This window comes from Ambystoma mexicanum, chromosome 1q, assembly GCF_040938575.1.
Source record: "Ambystoma mexicanum isolate Mex_15411 chromosome 1q, UKY_AmexF1_1, whole genome shotgun sequence".
Classification (NCBI taxonomy): Eukaryota; Metazoa; Chordata; class Amphibia; order Caudata; family Ambystomatidae; genus Ambystoma; species Ambystoma mexicanum.
Genome location: NC_090922.1, coordinates 1,034,317,792 through 1,034,333,299, shown reverse-complemented (window position 1 = coordinate 1,034,333,299; position 15,508 = coordinate 1,034,317,792).

Below are 15,508 nucleotides of genomic sequence, written 5' to 3'. Positions count from 1 at the left end.
CATCCGATTCTGAAGAGCCACTAATCCGATTGCTTTTTGTTCTAGTGTCATATTGTAGAGTATGTCACTTGTCCGGTTGATGGTTGTCTCCAGTACTCTTGCCAGTCTCCTACTATCCTCGGAATTCATGATCTGTCCCCAAAATGGTACAAAGGATTTTGCTACATCACCCAAGACTTGTGAAGGAGTATCACCGTTCTCGTCCCGCCTTGGACGAGCCCTAGAGATCTCAGTAGTACTAGCTACATATGCCCCTGGTAGTAGGATACCCAGATAACAAGTTCCCTGCCAATCCCTAGGTAGCCACGGATAAGCTTCATTACCGCAAACGAAATAGACGGGCTCACCTACATACAAAGGTCTGTCCTCATTGGTCAAGTTTGCTACACTGGTACAACCCTCGAAATCGCCCATTGACTGAGTACCATTCCTTTGTATGCAGAAAGAGACAGAGGTGTGGCTATGATTGATAGTGTAAGAAGGTAGCGTGGCATCCCGGTTGCCTACGAGAGCCATCCTGAAAGAGATTAACGATTGAAAGGTCTAGATAGTCTATAGGAAGGCCTAATAGAAGCAACATTAAGTCTGCTCCTATTTGTAAAAAGAGAGCATCCCAGAGGCGTCAGGACTCACCTTTCAAACTAATTCAAATTAGTCCCATCAAAGTTCCCTGAGATGCAATCATTCCAACAACCAAAGAATAATGCCCTTAGAGAGGCATAGCATGCAGTAGTTAGAGGCAAAGGATGAATATACCAGCCCAACAAAGGATGAATATACCAGCCCAACCCTTTTTACCCGTGTTGTGGCAAATGAGAACAGATCCAACAATTAGTTCTATTCAGGATTGTATGAGCCGCATTCATAATTAACAGAAGTGTATTATTGTGATAACTCTGTCTTTGTTGGGAATACTTAGGAGATAGAGTGTGCAGATGTGTGGAAGGTGAAGACATAGTGGGAACACTTTCAATAGGTAAAAATGTTTCAAGTGGGAGCACCCCTTCAATGTACCAAAACCCAAGAGCAATTACTACTGTTAGACTGGTTAACATAATTACAAGGAAACAATACGTCCTTAAGGACCATGTATTTTTTTGTCCAATGTCTTTGTTAGCCATACATTTGATCGTTTGTTCCGTACGAGTAGAGATAGCGACAGACATTGTTCCTCGAAGCTCTTTCCCGAAAAGTTCCTGCGAAAAACACTGTAGTTCGTTTGCTGGTGATCTCCTGATCACGTGATTTTGATTGAAGATAACTTTTGCCGGTCCCAGACGCTTACTTATGTTTCAGGGCAAAGGTGGCAAGGGACGAGCTCAACAGTTGTTTCCTGTGGGCACAGCCGTGCTGTGCTGTAAGTCTAGTGCCGCGGACGCAGATCGTACCTTAAGACTCCAGGTACTGCGTGATCTGCGAACAGTGTGTCATTGCTTCCTGATGGAAGTGGTGAAACAGAGGCAAGGTTATTCAAAGGTGCAGAAAGATTGGAAGAAGAATTCAGAGACAAAGCAGCAGTCTCCCCAGACCCCTCGGGCTCAGGAAGGGTCTCCGAAATACCCTTGGTGTTGTTCAAGACCAAATGGTCATCAGAAACAGAGCAAGTAGTGTTCTTCTTTTCTTCTCCCTCGTGTGGCAAAGGGAAATGTATCCTCTTGATGTGTGTCGTGTGTATCCAGTGTCTTTTTCCAGGTACTCATTCAGCAGTCTGTGTGGCCAACAGGACCTGGAATGGACCTCTCCAGCGTGGTGCGAGGCTGGATGCTCTCTCAAATGACTGCGTGAGCACCCAGTCACCGGGTCGAATTCTGTGACCTGGCCCCTCGTATTTAACTGGGAGGGCTTCTCGAACCTGTTGATAAATCAAATACAAGTTTTGAGTTAACTGGTCACAGTTTTCAGAAAGAAGCAAATGCTCTACATCCTTTAATTGTTTTGGCTTGGGCAGGCTCCCAATGTTAGCTGGCCTCCCCATCACAATTTAATATGCGGGGAGCCCAGTTCTAGTCTGTGTGGTTGTCCGCATGGACAGTAGTGCTATAGGTAAAGCGCCTAGCCATTTCAAATTACTGCTAGCACAGACCTTGGCAATTTTATTCTTCAAGATAATATTGTTGCATTCTACAAGTCCAGCACTTTGGGCGTGTCTAGCCGAATGGAACCGTTTATCGATTTGTAATTCTGTGCATACTTGCAGTATAACAGTAGCGATAAAATGTGGACCATTATCCGACCAGATGACCCTCGGCAAACAAAACCTAGGAAAATATTCCTTAAGCATGGTTTTCGCCGTTGTCATTGTTGTAGCATCTTTCACAGGGAAGGCTTCAACCGACTTGTTAAAGGCACAGATGACTACCAAAACATATTTGTAGTTGTTACAGCGCTCCATCTCGATGAAGTCGAATTGAATTACTTCAAAAGGCACAGAGGGGGGACCAAAACTACCCCTTGGTGTCGTACCCTTCTCCGCATTATGCTGTAAGCTAACCATACAATTCTGGACAAAAACGCTTGGCAGTTTTTGAGATGTTAACATTCACCCAGACAGATACTAACATTTTGCAGATTTTCCTAGCCGATATATGAGTGGGACCATGGGCCATTGTGATCATGGCGGTGACATATTCATCGGGTAACATCCATCTTCCTTTTGAATTACCTACCCAACACCCTTCCTCATCCAACTTCGCCAAACCCTTAGCCCAATGTTTAAGTTCTTCTAGAGTGGCATCAGCTTGAATATTTTTTATCGAGTCAATCCCTTCATCTACAGTACAAGTGTTTGTGGCTTCCTTTATAACATGCATTTCTGAGTACAAATCAGTAGCAGTCTGTTTAGCTATCCTAGAAAAACAAAAGAGTTGATGGCTGGAAGGTTTAGAATAAATCTTGAACTCTGGCATTGCTCTGGGCAACCCTCCCGACCATCGTTCTTCACCTGCAAAGCCATTCCGAAAGGGGAAAGACCATATGCAAATCAGGCTTGGTCCCACCCCCAAAGGGGTAGTCCAGCACGAACTGCTAGCTCACATCCGTTTTGCACGAGACCACAAGCATCCCCAGACATGTTTCTGCCTTGTTGGGCGTCATCAGTGAGAGTAGCTTGGGTCTCTAGGCCCAGCAGGCAAGGGACCCATGTCTGGGCATACCCTTCCCACTCGGGGTGACAATAGCAAAGAAAAAGAGTTGATGGCTGGAAGGTTTAGAATAAATCTTGACCTCTGGCATTGTCTGAGCAACCCTCCAGACCATTGTTCATCGCCTGCCAAGCCATTACAAAAGGGGAAAGACCATACGCAAATCAGGCTTGGTCCCACCCCAAAGGGGTAGTCCAGCCCGAACTGCTAGGTCACATCCCTTTTGCAATAGACCACAAGCATCCCCAGACATGTTTCAGCCTTGTTGGGCGTCATCAGGTTGGAGTTGCTTGGGTCTCTAGGCCCAGCAGGAAAGGGACCCACGTCTGGGCATACCCTTCCCACTCGGGGTGACAATAGCAAAACAAAAGAGTTGATGGCTGGAAGGTTTAGAATAAATCTTGACCTCTGGCATTGCTCTGGGCAACCCTCCAGACCATCGTTCTTCGCCTGCCAAGCCATTACAAAAGGAGAAAGACCATATGCAAATCAGGCTTGGTCCCACCCCCAAAGGGGTAGTCCAGCCCGAACTGCTAGGTCACATCCCTTTTGCATGAGACCACAAGCATCCCCAGACATGTTGCAGCCTTGTTGGGAGTCATCAGTGAGGAGTAGCTTGGGTCTCTAGGCCCAGCAAGCAAGGGACCCACGTCTGGGCATACCCTTCCCAATCAGGATGACAATAGCAAAACAAAAGAGTTGATAGCTGGAAGGTTCAGGATGAACCTTGACCTCTGGCATTGCTCTGGGCAACCCTCCAGACCACTGTTCTTCACCTGCCAAGCCATTACAAAAGTGGAAAGACCATATACAAATCAGGCTTGGTCCCACCCTCAAAGGGGTAGTCAAGCCCGAACTGCTAGGTCACATCCCTTTTGCACGAGACCACAAGCATCCCCAGACATGTTTCAGCCTTGTCGGGCGTCATCAGTGAGGAGTAGCTTGGGTCTCTAGGCCCAGCAGGCAAGGGTCCCACATCTGGGCATACCCTTCCCACTCAGGGTGACAATAGCAAAGCAGAAGAGTTGATGGCTGGAAGGTTTAGAATAAATCTTGACCTCTTGCATTGCTCTGGGTAATCCTCCAGACCATCGTTCTTCCCTACCAAGCCATAACAAAAGGGAAAGACCATATGCAAATCAGGCTTGGTCCCACCCCCAAAGGGGTAGTCCAGCCCGAACTGCTAGGTCACATCCCTTTTGCACAAGACCACAAGCATCCCCAGACATGTTTCAGCCTTGTTGGGCATCATCAGTGAGGAGTAGCTTGGGTCTCTAGGCCCAGCAGGCAAGGGACCCACGTCTGGGCATACCCTTCCCACCCCGGGTGACCAAAGAAAAACAAAAGAGTTGATGGCTGGAAGGTTTATAATAAATCTTGACCTCTGGCATTGCTCTGGGCAACCCTCCAGACCATCGTTCTTTGCCTGCCAAGCAATTACAAAAGGGGAAAGACCATATGCAAATCAGGCTTGGTCCCACCCCCAAAGGGGTAGTCCAGCCCCAACTGCTAGGTCACATCCCTTTTGCATGAGACCACAAGCATCCCCAGACATGTTTCAGCCTTGTTGGGTGTCATCAGTGAGGAGTAGCTTGGGTCTCTAGGCCTAGCAGGCAAGGAACCCACGTCAGGGCATACCCTTCCACTCGGGGTGACAATAGCAAAACAAAAGAGTTGATGACTGGAAGGTTTAGAATAAATCTTGACCTCTGGCATTGCTCTGGGCAACCCTCCAGACCATCGTTCTTTGCCTTCCAAGCCATTACAAAAGGTGAAAGACCATATGCAAATCAGGCTTTGTCCCACCCCCAAAGGGGTAGTCCAGCCCGAACTGCCAGGTCACATCCCTTTTGCACGAGACCACAAGCATCCCCAGACATGTTTCAGCCTTGTTGGCGTCATCAGGTTGGAGTAGCTTGGGTCTCTAGGCCCAGCAGGCAAGGGAACCACATCTGGGCATACCCTTCCCACTCAGGGTGACAATAGCAAAATAAAAGAGTTGATGGCTGGAAGGTTTAGAATAAATCATGACCTCTGGCATTGCTCTGGGCAACCCTCCAGACCATCGTTCTTTGCCTGCCAAGCCATTACAAAAGGGGAAAGACCATATGCAAATGAGGCTTGGTCCCACCCCCAAAGGGGTAGTCCAGCCCCAACTGATAGGTCACATCCCTTTTGCATGAGACCACAAGCATCCCCAGACATGTTTCAGCCTTGTTGGCCGTCATCAGTGAGGAGTAGCTTGGGTCTCTAGGCCCAGCAGGCAAGGGACCCACGTCTGAGCATACCCTTCCCACTCGGGGTGACAATACCAAAACAAAAGAGTTGATGGCTGGAAGGTTTAGGATAAATCTTGACCTCTGGCATTGCTCTGGGCAACCCTCCAGACCATCGTTCTTCGCCTGCCAAGCCATTAAAAAAGTGAAAAGACCATATGCAAATCAGGCTTGGTCCCACCCCCAAAGTGGTAGTCCAGCCCGAACTGCTAGGTCACATCCCTTTTGCACGAGACCACAAGCATCCCCAGACATGTGTCAGCCTTGTTGGGCGTCATCAGTGAGGAGTAGCTTGGGTCTCTAGGCCCAGCAGGCAAGGGACCCACGTCTGGACATACCCTTCCCACTCAGGGTGACAATAGCAAAACAAAAGAGTTGATGACTAGAAGGTTTATAATAAATCTTGACCTCTGGCATTGCTCTGGGCAACCCTCCATACCATCGTTATTCGCCTGCCAAGCCATTACAAAAGGGGAAAGACCATAGGCAAATCAGGCTTGGTCCCACCTCCAAAGGGGTAGTCCAGCCCGAACTGCTAGGTCACATCCCTTTTGCACGAGACCACAAACATCCCCAGACATGTTTCAGCCTTGTTGGGCGTCATCAGGTTAGAGTAGCTTGGGTCTCTAGGCCCAGCAGGCAAGGGACCCACATCTGGGCATACCCATCCCACTCAGGGTGACAATAGCAAAACAAAAGAGTTGATGGCTGGAAGGTTTAGGATAAATCTTGACCTCTGACATTGCTCTGGGCAACCCTCCAGACCATCGTTCTTCGCCTGCCAAGCCATTAAAAAAGGGGAAAGACCATATGCAAATCAGGCTTGGTCCCACCCCCAAAGGGGTAGTCCAGCCCGAACTGCTAGGTCACATCCCTTTTGCACGAGACCACAAGCATCCCCAGACATGTTTCAGCCTCGTTGGCGCCATCAGTGAGGAGTAGCTTGGGTCTCTAGGCCTAGCAGAGCAGACAAGGGACCCACGTCTGGGCATACCCTTCCCACTCGGGGTGACAATAGCAAAACAAAAGAGTTGATGGCTGGAAGGTTTAGAATAAATCTTGACCTCTGGCATTGCTCTGGGCAACCCTCCAGACCATCGTTCTTCACCTGCCAAGCCATTACAAAAGGGGAAAGACCATATACAAATCAGGCTTGGTCCCACCCCCGAAGGGGTAGTCCAGCCCGAACTGCTAGGTCACATCCCTTTTGCACAAGACCACAAGCATCCCCAAACATGTTTTAGACTTGTTGGGCGTCATCAGTGAGGAGTACGTTGGGTCTCTAGGCCTAGCAGGCAAGGAACCCACGTCAGGGCATACCCTTCCACTCGGGGTGACAATAGCAAAACAAAAGAGTTGATGACTGGAAGGTTTAGAATAAATCTTGACCTCTGGCATTGCTCTGGGCAACCCTCCAGACCATCGTTCTTTGCCTGCCAAGCCATTACAAAAGGAGAAAGACCATATGCAAATCAGGCTTGGTCCCACCCCCAAAGGGGTAGCCCAGCCCGAACTGCTAGGTCACATCCCTTTTGCATGAGACCACAAGCATCCCCAGACATGTTGCAGCCTTGTTGGGAGTCATCAGTGAGGAGTAGCTTGGGTCTCTAGGCCCAGCAAGCAAGGGACCCACGTCTGGGCATACCCTTCCCAATCAGGGTGACAATAGCAAAACAAAAGAGTTGATAGCTGGAAGGTTCAGGATGAATCTTGACCTCTGGCATTGCTCTGGGCAACCCTCCAGACCACTGTTCTTCACCTGCCAAGCCATTACAAAAGGGGAAAGACCATATGCAAATCAGGCTTGGTCCCACCCTCAAAGGGGTAGTCCAGCCCGAACTGCTAGGTCACATCCCTTTTGCACGAGACCACAAGCATCCTCAGACATGTGTCAGCCTTGTCGGGCGTCATCAGTGAGGAGTAGCTTGGGTCTCTAGGCCCAGCAGGCAAGGGTCCCACATCTGGGCATACCCTTCCCACTCAGGGTGACAATAGCAAAGCAGAAGAGTTGATGGCTGGAAGGTTTAGAATACATCTTGACCTCTTGCATTGCTCTGGGTAATCCTCCAGACCATCGTTCTTCCCTACCAAGCTATAACAAAAGGGAAAGACCATATGCAAATCAGGCTTGGTCCCACCGCCAAAGGGGTAGTCCAGCCCGAACTGCTAGGTCACATCCCTTGTGCACAAGACCACAAGCATCCCCAGACATGTTTCAGCCTTGTTGGGCATCATCAGTGAGGAGTAGCTTGGGTCTCTAGGCCCAGCAGGCAAGGGACCCACGTCTGGGCATACCCTTCCCACCCCGGGTGACCAAAGAAAAACAAAAGAGTTGATGGCTGGAAGGTTTATAATAAATCTTGACCTCTGGCATTGCTCTGGGCAACCCTCCAGACCATCGTTCTTTGCCTGCCAAGCCATTACAAAAGGGGAAAGACCATATGCAAATCAGGCTTGGTCCCACCCCCAAAGGGGTAGTCCAGCCCCAACTGCTAGGTCACATCCCTTTTGCATGAGACCACAAGCATCCCCAGACATGTTTCAGCCTTGTTGGGTGTCATCAGTGAGGAGTAGCTTGGGTCTCTAGGCCTAGCAGGCAAGGAACCCACGTCAGGGCATACCCTTCCACTCGGGGTGACAATAGCAAAACAAAAGAGTTGATGACTGGAAGGTTTAGAATAAATCTTGACCTCTGGCATTGCTCTGGGCAACCCTCCAGACCATCGTTCTTTGCCTGCCAAGCCATTACAAAAGGTGAAAGACCATATGCAAATCAGGCTTTGTCCCACCCCCAAAGGGGTAGTCCAGCCCGAACTACCAGGTCACATCCCTTTTGCACGAGACCACAAGCATACCCAGACATGTTTCAGCCTTGTTGGGCGTCATCAGGTTGGAGTAGCTTGTGTCTCTAGGCCCAGCAGGCAAGGGACCCACGTCTGGGCATACCCTTCCCACTCGGGGTGACAATACCAAAACAAAAGAGTTGATGGCTGGAAGGTTTATAATAAATCTTGACCTCTGGCATTGCTCTGGGCAACCCTCCAGACCATCGTTCTTTGCCTGCCAAGCCATTACAAAAGGGGAAAGACCATATGCAAATCAGGCTTGGTCCCACCCCCAAAGGGGTAGTCCAGCCCCAACTGCTAGGTCACATCCCTTTTGCATGAGACCACAAGCATCCCCAGACATGTTTCAGCCTTGTTGGGTGTCATTAGTGAGGAGTAGCTTGGGTCTCTAGGCCTAGCAGGCAAGGAACCCACGTCAGGGCATACCCTTCAACTCGGGGTGACAATAGCAAAACAAAAGAGTTGATGACTGGAAGGTTTAGAATAAATCTTGACCTCTGGCATTGCTCTGGGCAACCCTCCAGACCATCGTTCTTTGCCTGCCAAGCCATTAGAAATGGTGAAAGACCATATGCAAATCAGGCTTTGTCCCACCCCCAAAGGGGTAGTCCAGCCCGAACTACCAGGTCACATCCCTTTTGCACAAGACCACAAGCATCCCCAGACATGTTTCAGCCTTGTTGGGCGTCATCAGGTTGGAGTAGCTTGTGTCTCTAGGCCCAGCAGGCAAGGGACCCACGTCTGGGCATACCCTTCCCACTCGGGGTGACAATACCAAAACAAAAGAGTTGATGGCTGGAAGGTTTAGGGTAAATCTTGACCTCTGGCATTGCTCTGGGCAACCCTCCAGACCATCGTTCTTCGCCTGCCAAGCCATTAAAAAAGTGAAAAGACCATATGCAAATCAGGCTTGGTCCCACCCCCAAAGTGGTAGTCCAGCCCGAACTGCTAGGTCACATCCCTTTTGCACGAGACCACAAGCATCCCCAGACATGTGTCAGCCTTGTTGGGCGTCATCAGTGAGGAGTAGCTTGGGTCTCTAGGCCCAGCAGGCAAGGGACCCACGTCTGGGCATACCCTTCCCACTCGGGGTGACAATAGCAAAACAAAAGAGTTGATGGCTAGAAGGTTTATAATAAATCTTGACCTCTGGCATTGCTCTGGGCAACCCTCCATACCATCGTTCTTCGCCTGCCAAGCCATTACAAAAGGGGAAAGACCATATGCAAATCAGGCTTGGTCCCACCCCCAAAGGGGTAGTCCAGCCGAAGTGCTAGCTCACATCCCTTTTGCACGAGACCACAAGCATCCCTAGATATGTTTCAGCCTTGTTGGGCATCATCAGGTTGGAGTAGCTTAGGTCTCTAGGCCTAGCAGGCAAGGGACCCACATCTGGGCATACCCTTCCCACTCGGGGTGACAATAGCAAAACAAAAGAGTTGATGGCTGGAAGGTTTAGAATAACTCTTGACCTCTAGCATTGCTCTGGGCAACCCTCCAGACCATCGTTCTTCGCCTGCCAAGCCATTAAAAAAGTGAAAAGACCATATGCAAATCAGGCTTGGTCCCACCCCCAAAGTGGTAGTCCAGCCCGAACTGCTAGGTCACATCCCTTTTGCACGAGACCACAAGCATCCCCAGACATGTGTCAGCCTTGTTGGGCGTCATCAGTGACGAGTAGCTTGGGTCTCTAGGCCCAGCAGGCAAGGGACCCACGTCTGGGCATACCCTTCCCACTCGGGGTGACAATAGCAAAACAAAAGAGTTGATGGCTAGAAGGTTTATAATAAATCTTGACCTCTAGCATTGCTCTGGGCAACCCTCCATACCATCGTTCTTCGCCTGCCAAGCCATTACAAAAGGGGAAAGACCATATGCAAATCAGGCTTGGTCCCACCCCCAAAGGGGTAGTCCAGCCGAAGTGCTAGCTCACATCCCTTTTGCACGAGACCACAAGCATCCCTAGATATGTTTCAGCCTTGTTGAGCATCATCAGGTTGGAGTAGCTTAGGTCTCTAGGCCTAGCAGGCAAGGGACCCACATCTGGGCATTCCCTTCCCACTCGGGGTGACAATAGCAAAACAAAAGAGTTGATGGCTGGAAGGTTTAGAATAACTCTTGACCTCTAGCATTGCTCTGGGCAACCCTCCCGACAATCGTTCTTCGCCTGCCAAGCCATCACAAAAGGGGAAAGACCATGTGCAAATCAGGCTTGGCCCACCCCCAAAGCGGTAGTGCAGCCCGAACTGCTAGGTCACATCCCTTTTGCGCGAGACCACAAGCATCCCCAGACATGTTTCAGCCTTGTTGGGCGTCATCAGTGAGGAGTAGCTTGGGTCTCTAGGCCCAGCAGGCAAGGGACCCACGTCTGGGCATACCCTTCCCGCTAGGGGTGACAATAGCAAAACAAAAGAGTTGATGGCTGGAAGGTTTAGAATAAATCTTGACCTCTGGCATTGCTCTGGGCAACCCTCCAGATCATCGTTCTCCGCCTGCCAAGCCATTACAAAAGAGGAAAGACCATATGCAAATCAGGCTTGGTCCCACCCCCAAAGGGGTAGTCCAGCCCGAACTGCTAGCTCACATCCATTTTGCACGAGACCACAAGCATCCCCAGACATGTTTCAGCCTTGTTGGGTGTCATCAGGTTGGAGTAGCTTAGGTCTCAAGGCCCAGCAGGCAAGGGACCCACATCTGGCCATACCCTTCCCACTCGGGGTCACAATAGCAAAACAAAAGTGTTGATGGCTGGAAGGTTTAGAATAACTCTTGACAACTGGCATTGCTCTGGGCAACCCTGCAGACCATCGTTCTTCGCCTGCCAAGCCATTACAAAAGGAGAAAGACCATATGCAAATCAGGCTTGGTCCCACCCCCAAAGGGGTAGTCCAGCCCGAACTGCTAGGTCACATCCCTTTTGCATGAGACCACAAGCATCCCCAGACATGTTGCAGCCTTGTTGGGAGTCATCAGTGAGGAGTAGCTTGGGTCTCTAGGCCCAGCAAGCAAGGGACCCACGTCTGGGCATACCCTTCCCAATCAGGGTGACAATAGCAAAACAAAAGAGTTGATAGCTGGAAGGTTCAGGATGAACCTTGACCTCTGGCATTGCTCTGGGCAACCCTCCAGACCACTGTTCTTCACCTGCCAAGCCATTACAAAAGTGGAAAGACCATATACAAATCAGGCTTGGTCCCACCCTCAAAGGGGTAGTCAAGCCCGAACTGCTAGGTCACATCCCTTTTGCACGAGACCACAAGCATCCCCAGACATGTTTCAGCCTTGTCGGGTGTCATCAGTGAGGAGTAGCTTGGGTCTCTAGGCCCAGCAGGCAAGGGTCCCACATCTGGGCATACCCTTCCCACTCAGGGTGACAATAGCAAAGCAGAAGAGTTGATGGCTGGAAGGTTTAGAATAAATCTTGACCTCTTGCATTGCTCTGGGTAATCCTCCAGACCATCGTTCTTCCCTACCAAGCCATAACAAAAGGGAAAGACCATATGCAAATCAGGCTTGGTCCCACCCCCAAAGGGGTAGTCCAGCCCGAACTGCTAGGTCACATCCCTTTTGCACAAGACCACAAGCATCCACAGACATGTTTCAGCCTTGTTGGGCATCATCAGTGAGGAGTAGCTTGGGTCTCTAGGCCCAGCAGGCAAGGGACCCACGTCTGGGCATACCCTTCCCACCCCGGGTGACCAAAGAAAAACAAAAGAGTTGATGGCTGGAAGGTTTATAATAAATCTTGACCTCTGGCATTGCTCTGGGCAACCCTCCAGACCATCGTTCTTTGCCTGCCAAGCAATTACAAAAGGGGAAAGACCATATGCAAATCAGGCTTGGTCCCACCCCCAAAGGGGTAGTCCAGCCCCAACTGCTAAGTCACATCCCTTTTGCATGAGACCACAAGCATCCCCAGACATGTTTCAGCCTTGTTGGGTGTCATCAGTGAGGAGTAGCTTGGGTCTCTAGGCCTAGCAGGCAAGGAACCCACGTCAGGGCATACCCTTCCACTCGGGGTGACAATAGCAAAACAAAAGAGTTGATGACTGGAAGGTTTAGAATAAATCTTGACCTCTGGCATTGCTCTGGGCAACCCTCCAGACCATCGTTCTTTGCCTTCCAAGCCATTACAAAAGGTGAAAGACCATATGCAAATCAGGCTTTGTCCCACCCCCAAAGGAGTAGTCCAGCCCGAACTGCCACGTCACATCCCTTTTGCACGAGACCACAAGCATCCCCAGACATGTTTCAGCCTTGTTGGCGTCATCAGGTTGGAGTAGCTTGGGTCTCTAGGCCCAGCAGGCAAGGGAACCACATCTGGGCATACCCTTCCCACTCAGGGTGACAATAGCAAAATAAAAGAGTTGATGGCTGGAAGGTTTAGAATAAATCATGACCTCTGGCATTGCTCTGGGCAACCCTCCAGACCATCGTTCTTTGCCTGCCAAGCCATTACAAAAGGGGAAAGACCATATGCAAATGAGGCTTGGTCCCACCCCCAAAGGGGTAGTCCAGCCCCAACTGATAGGTCACATCCCTTTTGCATGAGACCACAAGCATCCCCAGACATGTTTCAGCCTTGTTGGCCGTCATCAGTGAGGAGTAGCTTGGGTCTCTAGGCCCAGCAGGCAAGGGACCCACGTCTGGGCATACCCTTCCCACTCGGGGTGACAATACCAAAACAAAAGAGTTGATGGCTGGAAGGTTTAGGATAAATCTTGACCTCTGGCATTGCTCTGGGCAACCCTCCAGACCATCGTTCTTCGCCTGCCAAGCCATTAAAAAAGTGAAAAGACCATATGCAAATCAGGCTTGGTCCCACCCCCAAAGTGGTAGTCCAGCCCGAACTGCTAGGTCACATCCCTTTTGCACGAGACCACAAGCATCCCCAGACATGTGTCAGCCTTGTTGGGCGTCATCAGTGAGGAGTAGCTTGGGTCTCTAGGCCCAGCAGGCAAGGGACCCACGTCTGGACATACCCTTCCCACTCGGGGTGACAATAGCAAAACAAAAGAGTTGATGACTAGAAGGTTTATAATAAATCTTGACCTCTGGCATTGCTCTGGGCAACCCTCCATACCATCGTTATTCGCCTGCCAAGCCATTACAAAAGGGGAAAGACCAGATGCAAATCAGGCTTGGTCCCACCCCCAAAGGGGTAGTCCAGCCGAAGTGCTAGCTCACATCCCTTTTGCACGAGACCACAAGCATCCCTAGATATGTTTCAGCCTTGTTGGGCATCATCAGGTTGGAGTAGCTTAGGTCTCTAGGCCTAGCAGGCAAGGGACCCACATCTGGGCATACCCTTCCCACTCGGGGTGACAATAGCAAAACAAAAGAGTTGATGGCTGGAAGGTTTAGAATAACTCTTGACCTCTAGCATTGCTCTGGGCAACCCTCCAGACCATCGTTCTTCGCCTGCCAAGCCATTAAAAAAGTGAAAAGACCATATGCAAATCAGGCTTGGTCCCACCCCCAAAGTGGTAGTCCAGCCCGAACTGCTAGGTCACATCCCTTTTGCACGAGACCACAAGCATCCCCAGACATGTGTCAGCCTTGTTGGGCGTCATCAGTGACGAGTAGCTTGGGTCTCTAGGCCCAGCAGGCAAGGGACCCACGTCTGGGCATACCCTTCCCACTCGGGGTGACAATAGCAAAACAAAAGAGTTGATGGCTAGAAGGTTTATAATAAATCTTGACCTCTGGCATTGCTCTGGGCAACCCTCCATACCATCGTTCTTCGCCTGCCAAGCCATTACAAAAGGGGAAAGACCAGATGCAAATCAGGCTTGGTCCCACCCCCAAAGGGGTAGTCCAGCCGAAGTGCTAGCTCACATCCCTTTTGCACGAGACCACAAGCATCCCTAGATATGTTTCAGCCTTGTTGAGCATCATCAGGTTGGAGTAGCTTAGGTCTCTAGGCCTAGCAGGCAAGGGACCCACATCTGGGCATACCCTTCCCACTCGGGGTGACAATAGCAAAACAAAAGAGTTGATGGCTGGAAGGTTTAGAATAACTCTTGACCTCTAGCATTGCTCTGGGCAACCCTCCCGACAATCGTTCTTCGCCTGCCAAGCCATCACAAAAGGGGAAAGACCATGTGCAAATCAGGCTTGGCCCACCCCCAAAGCGGTAGTGCAGCCCGAACTGCTAGGTCACATCCCTTTTGCGCGAGACCACAAGCATCCCCAGACATGTTTCAGCCTTGTCGGGTGTCATCAGTGAGGAGTAGCTTGGGTCTCTAGGCCCAGCAGGCAAGGGTCCCACATCTGGGCATACCCTTCCCACTCAGGGTGACAATAGCAAAGCAGAAGAGTTGATGGCTGGAAGGTTTAGAATAAATCTTGACCTCTTGCATTGCTCTGGGTAATCCTCCAGACCATCGTTCTTCCCTACCAAGCCATAACAAAAGGGAAAGACCATATGCAAATCAGGCTTGGTCCCACCCCCAAAGGGGTAGTCCAGCCCGAACTGCTAGGTCACATCCCTTTTGCACAAGACCACAAGCATCCACAGACATGTTTCAGCCTTGTTGGGCATCATCAGTGAGGAGTAGCTTGGGTCTCTAGGCCCAGCAGGCAAGGGACCCACGTCTGGGCATACCCTTCCCACCCCGGGTGACCAAAGAAAAACAAAAGAGTTGATGGCTGGAAGGTTTATAATAAATCTTGACCTCTGGCATTGCTCTGGGCAACCCTCCAGACCATCGTTCTTTGCCTGCCAAGCAATTACAAAAGGGGAAAAACCATATGCAAATCAGGCTTGGTCCCACCCCCAAAGGGGTAGTCCAGCCCCAACTGCTAAGTCACATCCCATTTGCATGAGACCACAAGCATCCCCAGACATGTTTCAGCCTTGTTGGGTGTCATCAGTGAGGAGTAGCTTGGGTCTCTAGGCCTAGCAGGCAAGGAACCCACGTCAGGGCATACCCTTCCACTCGGGGTGACAATAGCAAAACAAAAGAGTTGATGACTGGAAGGTTTAGAATAAATCTTGACCTCTGGCATTGCTCTGGGCAACCCTCCAGACCATCGTTCTTTGCCTTCCAAGCCATTACAAAAGGTGAAAGACCATATGCAAATCAGGCTTTGTCCCACCCCCAAAGGGGTAGTCCAGCCCGAACTGCCACGTCACATCCCTTTTGCACGAGACCACAAACATCCCCAGACATGTTTCAGCCTTGTTGGCGTCATCAGGTTGGAGTAGCTTGGGTCTCTAGGCCCAGCAGGCAAGGGAACCACA